Source organism: Eublepharis macularius, chromosome 14 (assembly GCF_028583425.1).
Source record: "Eublepharis macularius isolate TG4126 chromosome 14, MPM_Emac_v1.0, whole genome shotgun sequence".
Classification (NCBI taxonomy): domain Eukaryota; kingdom Metazoa; phylum Chordata; class Lepidosauria; order Squamata; family Eublepharidae; genus Eublepharis; species Eublepharis macularius.
In genome coordinates this window covers 43,495,379-43,512,992 of record NC_072803.1, presented here as the reverse complement: position 1 = coordinate 43,512,992, position 17,614 = coordinate 43,495,379, and the positions used below count along the sequence as shown (strand labels likewise).

The 17,614-nt window shown below is 45.7% G+C and overlaps 1 protein-coding gene across 7 annotated transcripts in view; it reads left to right on the top strand.

Moving 5' to 3' along the window:
* EXD3 (exonuclease 3'-5' domain containing 3) overlaps window positions 1-17,614 on the top strand; it is a 185,511-nt gene that overhangs the window by 133,560 nt on the left and 34,337 nt on the right. The gene's annotated exons all lie outside the window — the stretch shown is intronic.

Below are 17,614 nucleotides of genomic sequence, written 5' to 3'. Positions count from 1 at the left end.
GCTGTAACACAGTGGTTAAGTGGTTCGGCTGCAAATCAGTGCTCTACTGGTTCAAATCCCACTACTGCCATGAGCTCAGTAGATTGACTTGACTTGGTTAAGCCACTCCTCTCAGCCCCAACTCCCCAGCTGTATTGCAGGGATAATAATAACACTAACTTGTTCACCGCTCTGGGTGAGGCACTAATCTGTCTAGAAGAGTGGTATATAAGTGCAGTTATTATTATTACTTTCCTCTTCATTTGAGGGCAAAGAGAAGAGTTCTAACAGGTAGTCAAAATATGAGCCACAGAGACTGTTCCAAAGTTAAGAGACCTGCAAACAGAGTGATGCAGTTACATTTTATAAAGCATTTCAATACGATTGCTTACAACAGTCCTGTAAGACAGACTAATATGACGTTTCCATCTTGTAAGGGAGCGTCCTGAAGCAGTGGTGGCTTGTCTAAGGCTACCCACTGAATTTTGAAGAGAATTGTGTGTATTCCAAAATTCCAGGGGAATGCAGAAAAACAGCAGAATCACTTGCATGATTTAGCCTTCTGAGAGCTTAGAGAATTCATTTTACAAAATCAAGCCAAAGATTCTAGCCTTAATCGCTGTGTAGATGCATTGGAAAGTATTTGCGGAAATGGTAGAATGCTATTCTTGGTGGTCAGGGCTGGAACCTCAACCTGCAGTGCTCCTTGCTCAGTCATCCTCCCTGTCCACCCCAATGACTAATAATAAAATAATTAATTATGCAAAGAAGCTATTAATTACAAGATTTTAAAAAAGTACTGACCCATGGGGGGATGTTGCATCACGACGTTTTCTTAGCAGACTTTTGTTACGGGGTGGTTTGCCATTGCCTTCCCCAGTCATCTACACTTTACCCCCAGGAAACTGGATACTCGTTTTACCGACCTCAGAAGGATGGAAGGCTGAGTCAGCCTTGAGCCAGCTACCTGAACCCAGCTTCCGCCAGGATCGAACTCAGGTGGTGACTGGTGAGCAGAGCTTGGGCTGCAGTACTGCAGCTTACCGCAGGCTACCTTATGAAAAACAAGAGAATCAGTGCAAATTCAGTTAAAGGTTGCAGAATCAACTTGTCCTGGTACAGAATTTGGTGCAGTTTTGCATTTTTTCCCCTCCCGAGTGAAATGTACACAGCCCTGTACAAATATCCCATATTCCTATGGCTCATGAGCTCATTCTTACATGGAAGTTCTTTCCAGATAGAGACTGTTCAGTCTCAAAGACTACTCAATTTTCTGGAGAGCCCCTTCTGATGCTGAAAAGTTAAAAGACTCCCTGTTTCACTGGATCTATGCTGATAAGAGAGCAAACAAGTTTGGTGCTTTCCAGAGGAGAAGGGACTGGTTTTAGTGGCTTGGTCTGAAACCACTGGAGGGTGTTCACTTCCTCTCCCATCGCCTTTCTCTCTGCCACAGTGACGTCAACGTTCACCCACTAGACAAAGCCCATGGTTAACTTTGATCTGGTGTCTTCCTGATAGCACCTGATGGGGATCCAATGAAACAGATTTCTGGGTTTCAGAGAGAGGTGAGAATTGAAATTGTGAGATTTAAAGAATGAGAAAAGCTTTCTCCCTCTCTTAAATCACTAGAACTTGGGTCAACCAATGAACTGGATTAGTAGATTCCAGGATGTTTCAAAAGAGTGTACTTCTTCACACAACACATAATGAACTTTATTGCTATAGGAAGTGGTAATAATCCCTGGCTTAGAAATCATTAAAAGGGGAATGTCCCCTTTTTAAGCTATATGAAATGTGGTTCACACATGCAGGAGAATGAGATGGTTGAATGGATTGATGCATTTCACACTGCAGGTGGAGGATCTCATTTTGGAATGCTCTGCCCATGTTGAAAAATCTATGCTGTGAAAACTGACACAGCAACCAAAGAGGTCAGGGTCAGAATGCTTCCCCCTGCTTTTCTAGCTTTCTATTTGCAGGGAATTTTTCTTGTGAAGGAACATCCATAGTGGGTCTGAAGCAATGCAATCTATTCAGCTATTTCATGGCTGTGCTGTGTCATTCTCCACAATATGTGACTGATACTGCTTTTAGTTGTGCTAGCTAACTATAACCTCCATATACAGAAGCAGTCTACCTCTGAGTACCGGTTGCTGGAGGCCAAGCAATGGCAGGGCTGCTGCATTCCTGCCTCGCTCATTGGCTTCCCAGAGGAATCTTGCTGGCCTATGTTGGGAACAGAATGGACTGGTTGGGCCTTTGGTCTGAACCGTGAGGACTTTTCTTGTGTTCTTACAAGCAGTAGGGGGTGCTGGAGGTGCAGGGAGGCTAGGAGTAATCCGGACAGATGAGTGGGAAGGTAGGCAGTTGAAAAGATGCCATGGGATGAGCTGGAGGCAGCAGGAATTGTGTAGAAATTAGATGCAGGTGAGGCATAGAAAGGAGACAAAGGTGAGACAGAATGATGGGAGCAGCTCGCTACAAATCTATTGACTGGTTGCCATATTTATATAAAAATGGATCTGTAGGGAAGTCTCTTGATTGGCTGCCCAATCCCTGCATGCCGTTCCCTAAGCCAGAGAAGGAGGAGAGCTGAGGAGGAGACAGGTAGGTGGCTCTCCTGACTAAGGAACTGGGTCCAACAGTCCAGACCCCTCCCCTCCTTTTTGGGTTTTCTCTTTTCCTTTGCAATAGTATGGCTCTCTGCCAGTCTGCTAAACAGTTACCATGTGCAAGGTTATGCCAGCCACTGTAGAGGCCATTCTGACCTGAGCCTGTAGTGTCTGTCAGAAAGGCCCCAAAGAGAAACTCACGGCCAGGGCAATTTCTGTCTCTCTCGCAGCCACAGTGAGTCTGTTTCCCAGTGGGAGAAAGCAGAAGTGCCCTTTTGGGAATGAGGTTGGCAGTGGGCCATCAGGGCAGAATGAAGAACGTTCACAGACCACATCCGGTTGCGGAAGGAAATGGCAATGGGGTAGACTTCTCCCTCCATTCCAGCTGTGTGGTTGTCAACATTTTTCAGATCCATGACACAGCAATGCCCATCTTTTGCATTCTCTTTTCAATTGTGACAAGGCGCAAGGGGCCAATATGACTCCTGCACCGTTAAGCAGAGTAGGGAATTTGGAAAACTACAGCTTTTCATATGGCAGGAGTGTGGGAATTAGGCTGTGCTGACTGCTGTATCTTCATGCAGGTAACACAGAAAGCTTCATCAAAAGAGATTGAGAGAGACACACAGAGAGAGAAAGATTGACTAATTTCTAAAAAACATCCATTTTTATCCTGCTCTTCCTCAAAGGCGATCAGTGAGACTGAAGCTCTGAGACCAGGTCTTAGTCCACTCTGATCCACACTGACAACAGCTCTGCAGATTTTCTACCATTTCCACCCCCTGCTCTCCATACCCCTTTAACTGGAAATGTCCAGGATTGAACTTCGGACTTCCAGCATGCGAAGCAGGTGTGCTATGAGCTGGAGATGCGAGTTTCTGGCCCTCTGCCTCTTTTTCAAAAGGATTCCACAGGCAGGCACTCCTGTGTGCATCACTGACAACCAAACCCACAACGACCAGACCTCCTCTTTCCGAGCTGCTACTGCGGCGCGCCCCCCTCCCCGCACGCACATGTGCCGCCAAGCTCACACCTCAGTGGGAAGTTCCCAGCCATGCCCCTCCCTCCCCCCCCTCCCCGCGCCTGTTCTTTCCCACTGCTTTGGCTGTGACTAAAAGCCGCCCGCCCCTCCCCCCACTTTCCCACACTGCTTAGCATTCGGCAGGTTCTCACACTCGGCTCCCATGGGGGGCCCCGTCTGCTCGGAGGCCGGGCCGGCGTGTCCGCCTGGCCTCGGAGTCGTCCTTTCTCTCTACCCATCGCCCCCCCCCCTGCAATAGTCGGTCAGGGAAACGGGCCTCACTTTCTCCACGCTTAGCCCCGGCTCGATGCTTCCCTCCTCGGCTGTGCGCGGCCAGAGATGAAGGAACAAGTGCGGTGGCCGCCGAGCCAGGCTTGGAAATAGCTCCGTGCCTCGTCGACCAGCTGGAATTTTACTGGCCCGGCCGGATTTTCATCTTCCTGGCCAGGTGCCAGAACAGAGCGAAGTGTAAAGCCATGGGGATACAGTAATGGTTGTGTGTGGGTTACTGCCTGCGTTTTGTGCTAACTTTTGCACAAGATGGTGAGCGAGTGAGGTGAAGCTCGCTGAGGACAAAACTGTGTTGCCTCGTCCTCCTTGACCAGACGGAGTTCCCCGCTTGGAACTTGATTTCCAGGCGCTCCGGATCTGGACCCCCTTTTCTTAGCCACTGTTTGCTCCATTGCAGAAGCTTTATCTGTCCCGATATGCAAATATCTCCTGAAGGGCAAATCGCGCCCCCCCTCGGGGGTGGGGAGCTGAAGCTCTTTCTCCTGCCATACTTATCCCAGTATCAGAATTGGCCACTGCATGCCTGGGAAATTGTGTCAAGTGCAGAACCCTCAGCACATATCTGGTCAACAAGACAGGAAACGCAAGAACAGTATAATGCACAGTTAGCTCCTTGTCCTCGGCTCTGCCCTTGCAAAATAGGGATAATAATACCCAGTCTACTTACTAGGATCTTTTTAAGGATTACTACAACAGTGTGAACAGACTGTATTGAACGCGAAAGAAAAGATGGAGGAGGGAGCAGAGAGCACACTCGACACACCTCTGTGGCTGCAGTTTGGCAGAGAGGTGGGGGGTACAGAATATACACATTGCTTTGGGGAACAGGTCTGCTGCCCATGTTGATCTTCTCCTTGGGCAGCCCCCGTCCAGTTTGAGAATGACCAGGAGAGGCTGAGGGAAAGAGCGGGGGTGGGGCTGCTTGCTTCCTCCTAAGGTGGGGAAAGAAGGCTCAATATTGCACTATGGAAAGATGATGGAGGACTTCCCTTATTAGTAGTGGATGAGAGGCTGACAGGTCAGGAAGACCCTGCTTGGAATCTCACCTCTGCTCAGCCATGAACTCCCTGGGTGGCCCAACTAACTGGGGCATCTGGAGATCCTTCAGTCCTTTACTCCAAGGAACATACGGACAACTTGTGTGCTACTTCCTCGTGACAGCTTGCTGCTTTAAATGTGGGGAAACAGGGAAAGGGTTCGCTCCCCTTTCTCATATGCCACAGGCCCAGTCAAAATTGCCACCTTTGGTTGCTGCCAGTAACTGTTCACTTACTGTCCCATGTAGTTTGAATCTCCAAGACAAGCTGCACTTTCTTAGTTCATCCATCTGAAATATGATCCTAATAATACTTGTCTACTTTACAGGATTGTTGTGAGGGTAACAGCATTTATGTACTAACAGGATTTTAATATTCTAAAGTTTTATATACATACTTGTTGCTGTTAGTATTTATGTAATACCATTGATGTATGTGGCATATCAGAAAGTAACATAAGCAAACAGGGTAGCTTTCTGCTCTGTGAACTTTGCAGCTTAAATGTTGACCAAACAAGGAGGTAACAGAAGGACAAGAAGGGGCAATGTGATGTGGCATGAGCAAACACAGTTGCGTGCACTGTCTTTTCCGTAGAGGGTGAGCACTGAGGGGTTTAAGCTGAAACCTTGGCAGAAGAAGAGGTGGGCTTGGAGGAAGAAGGTTTGGAGTGTGCATAGGTGGTGAAGGCAGAAGGGGCAGCAGATTCTAGAAGTTAAAATGAGGATCTTTACAAACCTGCAAACAGCCCCGTTAAGGGAGCCTCAGTTCCAGAGAATGGGCATGGGTCCTGGGGAGGCAGATGAATCTCCACCAAAGCCTATAACCACTGCAGGTGGACTTCTCAAGGGTGGCAGATTCCGTGAGAGAACATAAATGGGGAGTCCCTCACCACCTCCACATTTACTCAGCTTGCAGGGCATTGCTTGTGTAGTGTGGGGTATAGATGAGGGATGCCATGAGAAGCACTCAGTGCTGAGAGCAGACCAAAAGAGAATCCCAGGGCACCTTCCTTCCCCCTCTGTTTTTTCTGATCCGATCAGCCATTCATTTGCCCTGGTTCCATCCCTGCTTTTCTGTGGCTCTTTGCAACACAAAGACCAAAGCTGCCCCTTTGCCCGCAATGACCCCTGGTGCCCCACGGACCATCCTAACCCCTTCCCAGGGCTTTAAAAAAATCTCCTGGCCTTCAATCTCCATCTGTTTGGAGAACAGTTTAACCTAACGAGATTAACTTGGGGGGGGGTCCTCTTTGCTTTCCCCCTTCTTTCCTTTTTCTTTCTCCTGTCCTTTGCAAAAAGAAAACAGCTTTGGGTTTTGCACAATGGGAGAGCAAAACTCTCATTTATAAGTAGCATAGTCTATGGAAACAGTATTGTTCCCAAAACTAGGGGAGGAGGGGAGGGAAACCCTGCCTTTAATGCAAAGGGGGGTTAAAATGAGGGAATGGAATGGTTTAAGAGCCAGAGCTAAAGAAGCTGAGTTTATTTGAATGGACAAAGAATTTAACAGGATCAGGTGTCAAATCTTCCAATCTAATGGGAGAAAAGCAAGAGTTCCCACCCATACCTCCCATACCTATGCAAGGCTCTCATTTATTCCTTTGCTGCCAGCCACAGCCTAAACACTTGGGGCAAGTAACAAAAGTAATACCCCCCCTCCAAACAGTAGATTTTTATTTGTTGCAATTTTCCTACCTATTCCCTACTTAAATGTGAGCTCATATACACACCCAGGCCAGCCTGAACAGGTAAGTCTTGCAGTGCTTCCAAAGAAGAGCTTTGGCTGATATTTTAGTGGAAGGGGGTAGAGGAGCCCCTGAGAGGTGCCCCTCTTGTGCCCTGCTTATTGCATCAATACTGGTTCTAAAAGCATGCGCTGGATTCCCAAAACCAAGGGATTCTTTCTCCTGTCCAAATTGCAAAAACCAGGTTGAAGCACATTTTGAGGGACAGGGAAGAATGGATGGAGGAGGGGAGGCTCAGGGTTGCTGAAAACATTTTGCCTCCCCAAGCAGCCTCTACCCAGTAGCCTTATCTGGGTCCAAGCCAGTGCCTGTGCAGCCCACCTTGGGCCTGAACTGAGCAGCAGTGGCAAAGGTGGAGTCACATGCCTCTTCATCCCACGCTGGCCAGGGAAGACCAAGATCCCTGAAGCCTCTGATCCCCCCTCCTTTTCTCCAGCTGCTTTATTGTTGTTGTTAATAGGAGATCAAGGAATAAACATTGGGAAATTTCATGTACCATGACTTTAGACGCTCGGAGGCCAATTTTGAGCAGGCCGGTTTCTCCTATCCTTGTCATTTCTGGAGTAAGGCTGGAGAATGGGTATACATTCTCCTTAAATAAATACCACTGCCACTGTACTACCTTTTAACTGAAGCTAAACTGCAGTCTATTTGAGGTTGATGAGCATGCTGGGTCTTTATCAGGCAAGTCTGTTTTATTTTAATTCACAAACTAATATGTTTCTGCATAACTGAGTAGGCAAGAAGCTCCAGCCTTGCCTTCTCCTGATGAAGTTTGCTATCAGTAACTCCCCAGTAACACTTATTGGCCTTCCTTCCTAGTTATTTCATGTTTGCGTGTCTATTTATTAAATAGTTTAAATATTTTTCATATATCTTACAAAGTAAAATTAAATTGAACAATTACTGTCCTTTTCATATTGTATTACTATTATGATACTATTCTTTATTAATTTCTGTGCTGCAATCACTGTACATAGCGTTTTTGCAAAGCAACAACAAAAAGAAATGGTCTTCATCCCAAGGATCTTGCCACTGTGATTTTTGCCAGAGGAAGAGAAGGAGAAGGAAGGAGGAAACACTCGAAATGATGAATATGTCTTAGGTGCAGCTCCATGAGCTTAGCCTTAGTTTGGGGAAAAGGTTTAAGCAGTCAGCTAGTTGCAGGTATAAGGGCAGCAAGGAGAGAAAGAGCTCTTTGGGTTAGCTGATAAGAATCAGGTCACAGGGACAGTGGGAGTTACAGGCAGAGAGATGGGGTGGTACTTTTCTTACTTGGAGGGGGGAGATAGCTGGGAAAAGAATGGTGCAGAGGAATCAAGGAGCATCCACTTCTGCTCCCCCTTTCCCTGCAACCCAACCCCCCCAGGAATCTGGTGTCTTATGCTAGCACTGCCTAAGAGGGGCAATCTGGGTGCATCATAACAGGGCAGATAGAATGAAGCTGCTGCTAAGGTTGCTTGGGTTGAAGCTATTTATTTGAGGAGAAGTGGAAAGTTTGCTGCAAGAGAAAGGTGGGTAGTTATTTTTCACCCTTTGAGTCAGCCCTGCACCTGTCCACCCACTCTGTTTAACACACACATGCACACGCGTACACACACACACCTGTGCTTGAATCAGACCTTTACGAAAGGGATAAACAGCATTTTGCAGGGAAACTGAGTAAGCAGCATTTTGAGGATCCATGGAAACTTGACACAGTATGCCATGGAAAGAGTTACTGTGTTTTCCAATGGCCACGTCCAGTTCATATCCTGGGCGGACCCCAGGTCATGTTACTGACCCTGCCATGTGCCTTGACTGGCCCTTGGAAAGGTTTGTCCAGACAGGAGCCTTTCCATGGGAGCCTGGCATGTATCTCGGTCCTTGCAGTGTAGATGTGTGTGTGTGGCGGTGGGGGTGGGGACTGGATGTGGATGATAACCTTTTTGTTAAAAAATGACCCTCCTTGTTAGTCCATATTCACTCCTTTGATTCTGGGGAAAGGAGTTGTGGCTCAGTGGTAGTGCACTTTGTTGGCATGCAGGAAGTCCTGTATTCAGTTCCTGGCATTTCCAGTAAAAGAACCTTGGCCGACACATCCTGTAGAAGTCATTTCTGTGTCTGAAACCCTGGAGAGTCATTGCCAGTCAGAGTAGATGGTACTAGGCTAGCTGGATCAAAAGTCCGACTTGGCATACGGCAAGTTTCCTTATCTCCAGGGCTAGATAAATATTTCTCAAGTCTGTGCAGTGTAACTTTAGGAATCATCCAATATGTTCACATTCATTCTTTAGCAGTTTTGCCTCTCCTATCCCTCCCTTGCTAACAAAAATTACATTTAGATTTAAAGCCCATTGAGGAAGCACTTTTTTTTTGGCTTGGGTTACACTGTAAAGCATCGTATACATTGGTTGGGCAACAAAAATGATACATATTTGCTAATGTTTCTATCCCACTCTTTCCCCAAGGAACTCAGAGTAGCACATGTAACAGCTCTCTCCTTTTGTCCTGGCAACAGCCCTATGAGGTAGGCTAGGCTGAGAGTGATCAGCCCAAGATCAAGCATGGCTGAATAGAAATTAGAACTTAGGTCTTTCTGATCTCACACTCTCTGTCCTTTGCATTCCATGGGTGTGTGTTTCACACCATGTGTATGAACCATCCCTAAAATTCTCATTTTCAAATGCTGATTTTACAGGAGTTTGATTTCTCTGCCCTGAGACCAGTTGGTGGATGGCCATGCTGGCTACTGCCCTATCCACAGAGTTTGCATCCTTCGTCTGATCTTCCTAAATAAATTTTGCTTTGCCCGCAATGGTTTTCCCAGGCGATCTGAGCCACCAAATTAGTCCGGCTAATCAAAGCCAGCTGTTTCCTGCTTGCTTTGCCATGCTGCTTCTGCAGCATTTGTTTTAAATAGGTAAGACCTGGATTTCCGGAGAGAGACAAACAGAACCAGCCCCCCCCCCAGCCCCTTAACTAGTTTGGTTCCATTGGGTGGCTGCCAAGCATCCCATTTGAGCTCTTTTAAAAGTTTGCCTTGACGATGCCATCACCATTTCCCAATCTCGTCCTTCATTGGGCCAGACAAAGAACATGCTGAGATGCCAAACATTCCATTGAAGGAAGCTGCTCTTCCCATGGGGCTCCCGTTGACAAGGACCATTTCCTACCTACCACCCCTCTTCCCCACCTGATAAGATCTCATCTCACTACTCAAACTTTGGACACCCTAAAAGAGGAGAGGAGGAGGTATGCTGGGACCCATCAAACCGTTCAGCAAAATATCACAGTGAATGAGTCTGATACCTCTTGAGTAGAAGACCAAAAGTCCAGGTGGGTGGATGCAAACTTCAGATTTATATAGAAGGAAAAATTTAAAGAAGTAACCTGATTACTAAGCATTTCTTCAGCCCGCAAACCTGAAAAGAGCAAGGTCATGTAGTGGCTAGCATATCAGACCAGGACCGGGGGGAGAGACCCAGTCCAAAAAACTCACTTGGTCCATGAAACTCACTTGATGGCTTTGGACCAGTCACCTTCCTTCAGTTTAACCTACCTCACAGGGGTGTTATGAGGTTAAATGGAGAAGAGAGGACCACATCCTGAGTTTCTTGAAAGAAAAAGTATGACAAAAAAGGAATGAGCCAGAACAGAAATGTCAAGTGTTGTGCTTCTCTAAAAGATAAGACCCTTTCTGAGATCTAAACTGAATTTGGAAGTATTCAGATTGTAGCTGTCAGCAAACTGTTTAAAATCTCCACTCGTTAGATAGATTTTCCTGTTCTGTTGGATTATGCTAGTTTTTCTTCTTGGAATTGATTCCTCCAATGCTATGGAAAATGCTTCTATTCCAATTATTCTGCATCTCCAGGATCAGGAAGGCCTACAACAGTTAGGCAATTATCAAGAAATAATTTATTTTATTCATTTTATTTATTTTCGATTTTTATTCCACCCTCCCCACATTTCCAGCAGGCTCAGGATGGATTACAGATACATAGAGGTTAAAATATATAAAATGGTTATTACAAATTAGCAACCATAAAAACATCCAAATTTACAGTTTAAAATACATATATAAACATCAACATAGCAGCACAAAGTTCCACTGACCAAACTTAGATCATCTTCAGAGCATCTTCTCAGTAAAAAGATTTTTAAACGGGTGTATTGGTGGTGGGGAGGGCCCAATCCATCATCAACCGGCCAGGGGGGCTCTGCCTAGCACTGCCCATATGCCTGGAGGAACAACTCCATCTTGCAGGCCCAGTGAAAAGATAACAAATCTTGCTGGGCCTTGGTCTCATTAGACAGTGCATTCCACCAGGCTGGGGCCAGGACCGAAAAGGCCCTGGCCCTGGTCGATGCCAGGTGGGCCTCCCTGGGCCAGGGACCTTTAGCAGATGTTTCTCACTGGAGCAGAGAGTCCTCTGGGGTTCATATGGGGAGAGGCAGTCCCGCAGATACGCCGGTCCCAGTCCGCATAGGGCTTTATAGGTTAATACCAAAACCTTGAATCTGATTTGGTACTCCACCGGTAGCCAGTGCAGCTGATGCAGTGCCGGCGTTATATGCTCATGCATCAGCAATCCTGTGATGACCCGCGCCGCCGCATTCTTCACCAGCTGTAACTGCTGGATCAGGTTCAAGGGAAGCCCTGTGTATATGTGATGATAATATAGTGATTAAACTGTTTTTGGTCAGTCCTAGAGATCAGGATGAGATGAAGGGGAGGGATGGTGATCACCAGGGCTGGAGACAGACAGTCGTTTTCTCAGGGAACTGAAAGTGGTTTGAAAGATAAGGTGGTTGGTCATGGTGTTCCAACTTTTACCCTGGTCAAACAGGTTTTGCAGGTTTTTCCATTGCTTCAAAAATATATAGAACCTGTTCAGCTCATAGCAAAAGTGGGACAGAAGAAATACGTGCATACACTATCAGAAGCAAATCCTGTATAAAACCACTTTAACCTCTCTGAAGAACGTGTTGCCCAGCTTCAAGTAGACGTTTAATATATTTATTATTTTTCTGTCAATGCAATATGCATTTTTCTGTTTGGTGAACATTCAAGGCAGCATACAGTTAAAATAATAAAAATGCAACAATCAGGAAAATATCAAAATGCAAAAACATTAAAATGTTTCTGTTAAACACCAAGAAGCCTCACTGGGGGCCAAAGGGAAGGAAAACAAAGCAAGGAGGAGCGTTTCCCTTCTTGAACTGGGTTGCTGTGACCGCCTGCACTTTCTCCATCCAGTTGCAGCTTGGCTGCTGGTTCTGCCTTTATCTGAAACCAATTTCCGTTGTTTATCCTCAGTACTGCAGATTATGAACAAGGCACTGTTAAAAGGTTCATCCCTCTGGTGACCTAGGACAGCCAAGATTGCCTAGCTTGAGCACCAAACATCTGGAGAGAATGCATGCTGAGAGATTGCCCCTACACCACCCATAGTGGTCAGGGTTATCCAATGGCCCTAGGTTCAGGGAAGGCAAAAGAAAGTTCTTGGCATATAATTAATTTACGGCATTTGTGACGTCGCAATGGCTGATGGTAGCTTTTAAGAAAGGGTTAGTCAGATTTTGTCAGTGGCTATTAGCTCCATTTGGACCCTCATGTTCAGAGTCCGTGTTCCTTTGGGTTCTAGATATTGGGGGCAAGGAACAAAACACAGTTGTTGCTTTCATATCATGGTTATCAGGGTGCTCCTGGATTACACAATCTTTAATTTCAGCCAGCAGGGCAGTTCTTACGATTAAATATATTTCTGGAGGGTAGGTTTATGCAGTATTGCTAAGATGAACTTCCATGTTCCATGGCAGTATACTTCATAGTGCCAGATACTAGAAATAATTCAAGGTAAGCTCATCAGTGTCGTGCTGTATTTACAGTCCTTTTGGGTATATCTGCATGGCTGCCCTTGGGAACACAGTGCTAAATACAAAGAACCTGTGTCTTATCCAGCAGAGGGGTTATTTTGTTCTGTGCAAGTCATTAAACAGGCTAAAATCTTAAAAAACCTAGCTCAAGGGCAGTCTGTGAGGCTGACTTAGAACTCTTTGTGTCCTAAAAACATAAAATCAGTAATGGGTTTTCCCTTATTCTTAATTATTTTAGTTTATGACTTTATAGAACAGACAATAGAGTCTTACACTCAGGACACAGGTTTTGACATTCAGTCTCAGCTTTGATACTAGAAACAGAGCAAGTTTCTAGTCCTGACAGCAGTAAAAATAATCTTGGCAGGATGGGGTCTTGGCCAGAATGGGGGAAACAGAACTTAACTGTCACAATTCTGAAGCTGTAGCCATGAAAAGTAAATTAACTATGCAATTAAAAACTCCTCAGACCCAAACTGCCCGCCAAAAGAGGAGGTTGCCTGTTCATCTCTGCAAGATTTACACCTCTGGCATTCTCTCTTTCCAATCAGCCTCTTGCAGTGGTTGTTAATTCTTAGAGACCAACAAGATTTTCAGGGTATTAGAGTCAGAGCTCCCTTCTTCAGATACCATGTCACTGAATCATTACCCAAAGTGAAATGCAGCCTCCATTTTCTGTTGCATCTGTGCATGAGGCACATTTCTAGACTTGCTTCTCTCCAATCAGGATGCAAGCCCCAAAGAAAAGCGCCCCTTAGTTTTTAAAGTTTGGGAAATAGTGACTTGGGTCATGCAGAAGTCCAGCATGTTGCAGCAAATAAGCAGACAGGTACAACCACGCTTGATTCACAGTTAAAATTTGAGTCCCTCAGATTCTGTCATCTCTATGCAGGATTTGGATAATGGTACAGACGGGGAGAAGCATATTTTGAAGTGACTGCCTAGGTGGAAAAGTGAAGTTAACACACCCTTGGTTTGACGGCTATGTCTCATGTCTTGTTCTGAATGTCTTTTGCTCAGCCCTGGGTGGCCCTAGGGTACAGAGCCTCTCCAGCGTCAGCTGAATTCATGGGCTGGAATAACCGGAGTTTTGCTGAGGAGAGGGAAACAGAGTGGGGTGAAAAATGAGAGAGATGGGTCACCTTAGATAAGAGGCAGAGAATCCAGATTGGGAAATAGCTTGGTGATAAAGCGTGGGAATTGATCTGGAGCATGAGAAAGGCTGACCTGATTGTCAGCTACAGTCCTGTGCTAAGGTTTGATTGTCAGCTACAGTCATGTGCTAAGGTGGATATGTATATGCCAGTAGAAATCAGATGGTAGATTGCCGATTTCTAGCAGGCCACCATAAAGTAGCCGATTTCTAGCAGGCCACCAAGTGCTTTCTGACTGATGGGATTCTTGCAGAGAACACTGGACTTGGTGGTGGTCTGATCCTGCAAGACACATTTTTTGCCATCAAGAGTATATTTCATGTTTCATTGATTTTATTGTGGTGTCTTACTTTATGAGCTGCCTCAAGGAGGTCTTGGAGAAGTGGCATATACATTTCCTATATAAACAACATGTACTAATTATATTTAAGAGATCCTGAATATACAATCTATCTCTGTCAACTTTGAAACATGGTAATGGGTTCTTCTGAACTTGCTGAAACTTATATACTAATGGATTCTGAGCTTGCCAAGTCTGAAAGTGAAGGAGACCTTGGGGTCATAGTGGATAGCTCAATGAAAGTGTTGACACAGTGGTAAAAAAGTCAAACTATGCTGGAGATTATTAGGATTATTATTGCAGAAATGAAAAAAATACAGAAGAGGGCAACTAAGATGAATAGGGGTTTGGCGCACCTTTCCTATCAGGAAAGATTGAAGAGTCTGGCACTTTTCAGTTTAGAAAAGAGATGACTAATGCAAGACATGATAGAGGTTTATAAAATTATCCACGGGGTAGGGAGAGTGGATAGAGATAACTTTTTCTCCCTCTCCCAAAATACTAGAACTTGAGGGCATCCAATGAAGCTGATGGCTAGTAGATTCAGGGCGGACAAAAGGAAATGATTAAAATGTGGAATTTGCTGCCAGAGGATATAGCAATGGCTGCAGGTATAAACAGCTTTAAAAGGGGGCTTAGACAGATTGGTCAAGGATAGGTCTATCAGTGACTACTAGCCATGACAACTAAAGGGGGCTTCCACATTCAGAGGCAATAAACTTCTAAATGCCAGTGCCAGGAGGCAACACCAGAGGAAGGCCCTGGTATTGACCCTCCAGAGTAACTGGTTGGTCATTGTGAGACAGGATGCTAGACTAGATGGACACTGGTCTGCTCCAGTAGGGCTCTTCTTATCTTCTTTATTCTTAAGTATGTTGGTGAACCACTCCTTTCTGTTCTAGTTATTGGCATTCTGTCACACTTTACAGTAACCAAAGCTCAGGTTGGGGCCATTGGAGGGTAAAGTGCAGGGCAGCTGGATTCAGCAGAAGCTGTATGTCTGCTCTAATGTCTAGTAGTAGGTTCAAGGACAGTGGCTTGAGTTTTAATTAAGCCTTCTAGAGAGAGCTGGAGTTTATTGCTATTGGCAGCAGGCGTTTGGTTGTAGAATCTGTGAGTGCAGCCTTTTAGGAATGAAATGCCAGTTTTATTGTCATGAGCTGTTCTTGGCCTCCATTCGTTTACAGAAAGGGGTTACAACTCCCACTTCACTGGTTAAGGGTTTGGGCTAACAGCAAAGTTGGGGCAGATGAAAGGTGCCAGACTCTTGCTGTACCTAGCACATGGGAGTTGTTGGTGCAGAGGCAGACCTAAGGGAAGGTTGCTGGACACATCCCCAGATTGTGTTGTGTTTTGACTAAGAAACAATGCATGAAGGCAACAGCCCTCCACTGTAATCCCAACTATACTGCTGCTATACATGGAGGTTTGCCTTAAGGGCCCTATTTTAGGTGGAAAGGTGGCATATAAATGTATTGTCGAAGGCTTTCACGGCCGGAGAATGATGGTTGTTGGGGGTTTTCCGGGCTGTATTGCCGTGGTCTTGGCATTGTAGTTCCTGACGTTTCGCCAGCAGCTGTGGCTGGCATCTTCAGAGGTGTAGCACCAAAAGACAGAGATCTCTCAGTGTCACTGTGACACTGAGAGATCTCTGTCTTTTGGTGCTACACCTCTGAAGATGCCAGCCACAGCTGCTGGCGAAACGTCAGGAACTACAATGCCAAGACCACGGCAATACAGCCCGGAAAACCCCCAACAACCGTGGCATATAAATGTTTTAAATAAATAAAATAAATACATTTAATCATGAAGCATAGTAGCTGCTGATAGGCCTGTGCCCCTTTGTGAATGCCTCTCATCCACATTAAAAGCCATCCAAGCTGGTGACTGTCACTGCATCTTGTGGCAGTGAGTTCCATAACTTAATTTTTGTGGTGTTAGAAATAGTAGAGGTACTGGTCCTCCCCTATTTTGGTAGCATGGCTATGTTGCAAATCTGTTGCCTCCTTCCCCCCACCCATATTGGGCAGATCTCATAAGGGTGTGTGTGCAAAGCTCACCAGAAGAAATTACCATGGAGGAGTGGTTTTCTGCAATGACTCAGCTGTCCAGTTACCCCTCTTGAGCATTTGCCATGGAGCACCAGTGCCTTGCAAAAGATTTGGGAGGACACACTTGAGACCTAATGACAAGTGATACAGCTGTATAATTTGGACATTAAAAGTGTCAGGATCAGGAGCGCAGCACTTTTTAACATTGTGTAATTTGTTTTCTTGTTTATGCATTGTATGTTGTTTTTAAAGTTAATAAAAAGTTTTTTTTTAAAAGGGAATGCAGCACTTAGGAAAGCAGATGACTTTTCACCCTATGCAGTTTTCCTGATTCAAATTGCCCTCTCCTGTCTTCTTTTAGCCCTGGTAACAGAGAAGGGTGCCTGTCTTATGTAGGTCTTATTTATTTATACTCTGCTTTTCTTCCCATGAGGACTCAAAGTATTTTACAACATCGGCCTCCCCTCCACTGTATCCTCACCACAAAATCCCTGTTACCAAGTTCCTGTGGCCTAGGAACATCTAGTGAGTTTCCACAGCAGAATGGGGATTCAAATCCAGGTTCCTTAGAGCCTAGTCTGACACTACCCTGTAAGCTCTCTGGGGCTACTGGGGCTAAAATACAACAGGGGTTAAGTTAACCCCTATTTCCCAGTGCTGTGGTCCTGATCTATGTCAACCCACCTCCCAAGAGCTGCTTTATAGTGCCAGATAAAATGTCTAAATATCCAATAATGAAACTCCAGCATCATGTATAGGGTAACCCTCAGACACTTGGGAGCACAGGTTATGCTTTGAGGGCCCCGGCATCTGAGTGAACTGAGTGCAGTTGCTTGTGGATGTGCTTTGCCATGGAAGATCAATCGTGGCAGGTGAGTAGTTTTCTAGGAAAGCTCATCTGCCATTCCTGATCCCCCAACAAGTTTCAGAGGAATGCCAACACTTCCCGGAATAAGGGCTTGAAAATGTTTGCCCTACAGAACCCAGGAGAGCCCCATTTGTCCACACAAGGGTTGTTATTATTTTTCTTTCCTGTTCTCCTTCAATTTCCCCACTCCTGGGAACTTGCTTTGGCCTTTTGTTGCCTCTGAGAGTCTAGCTCTCATGTGAAAAGGTCTGTACAGTATGTCACTTCCTAATGAGGGGATAATAGAGTCTGCTTCTCACACCCTGGGGACTTGGAGGTGAGAGCCACATAGGGAGAGACGAGCTTTTGACACTTCCTCCATTAGTGCCCTGGGAAGCTTCCCTCTTTCCCACCAGCATCCAGTAATCTCCCCTCCACTTCTCAACACGCACACTCTCACTTCCTTGCCAAAAGGATGGGGGGGGGAACACATTGCAAGAGCTTTGTCCTGGTTTCCTTTTCTTTCCAGTACCAAGTACGCTTTCATCAGGAACACGGTGCTTCCTTGTTTAGGGGGGGCAGAGGAAAGGGGGGGCAAGCTGGCACAGAACAAAGCTGAGAAATACTCTGGGGAATCCGTAGAAGATGGGCTGATCCCCATCAAGTCTGTTAATCT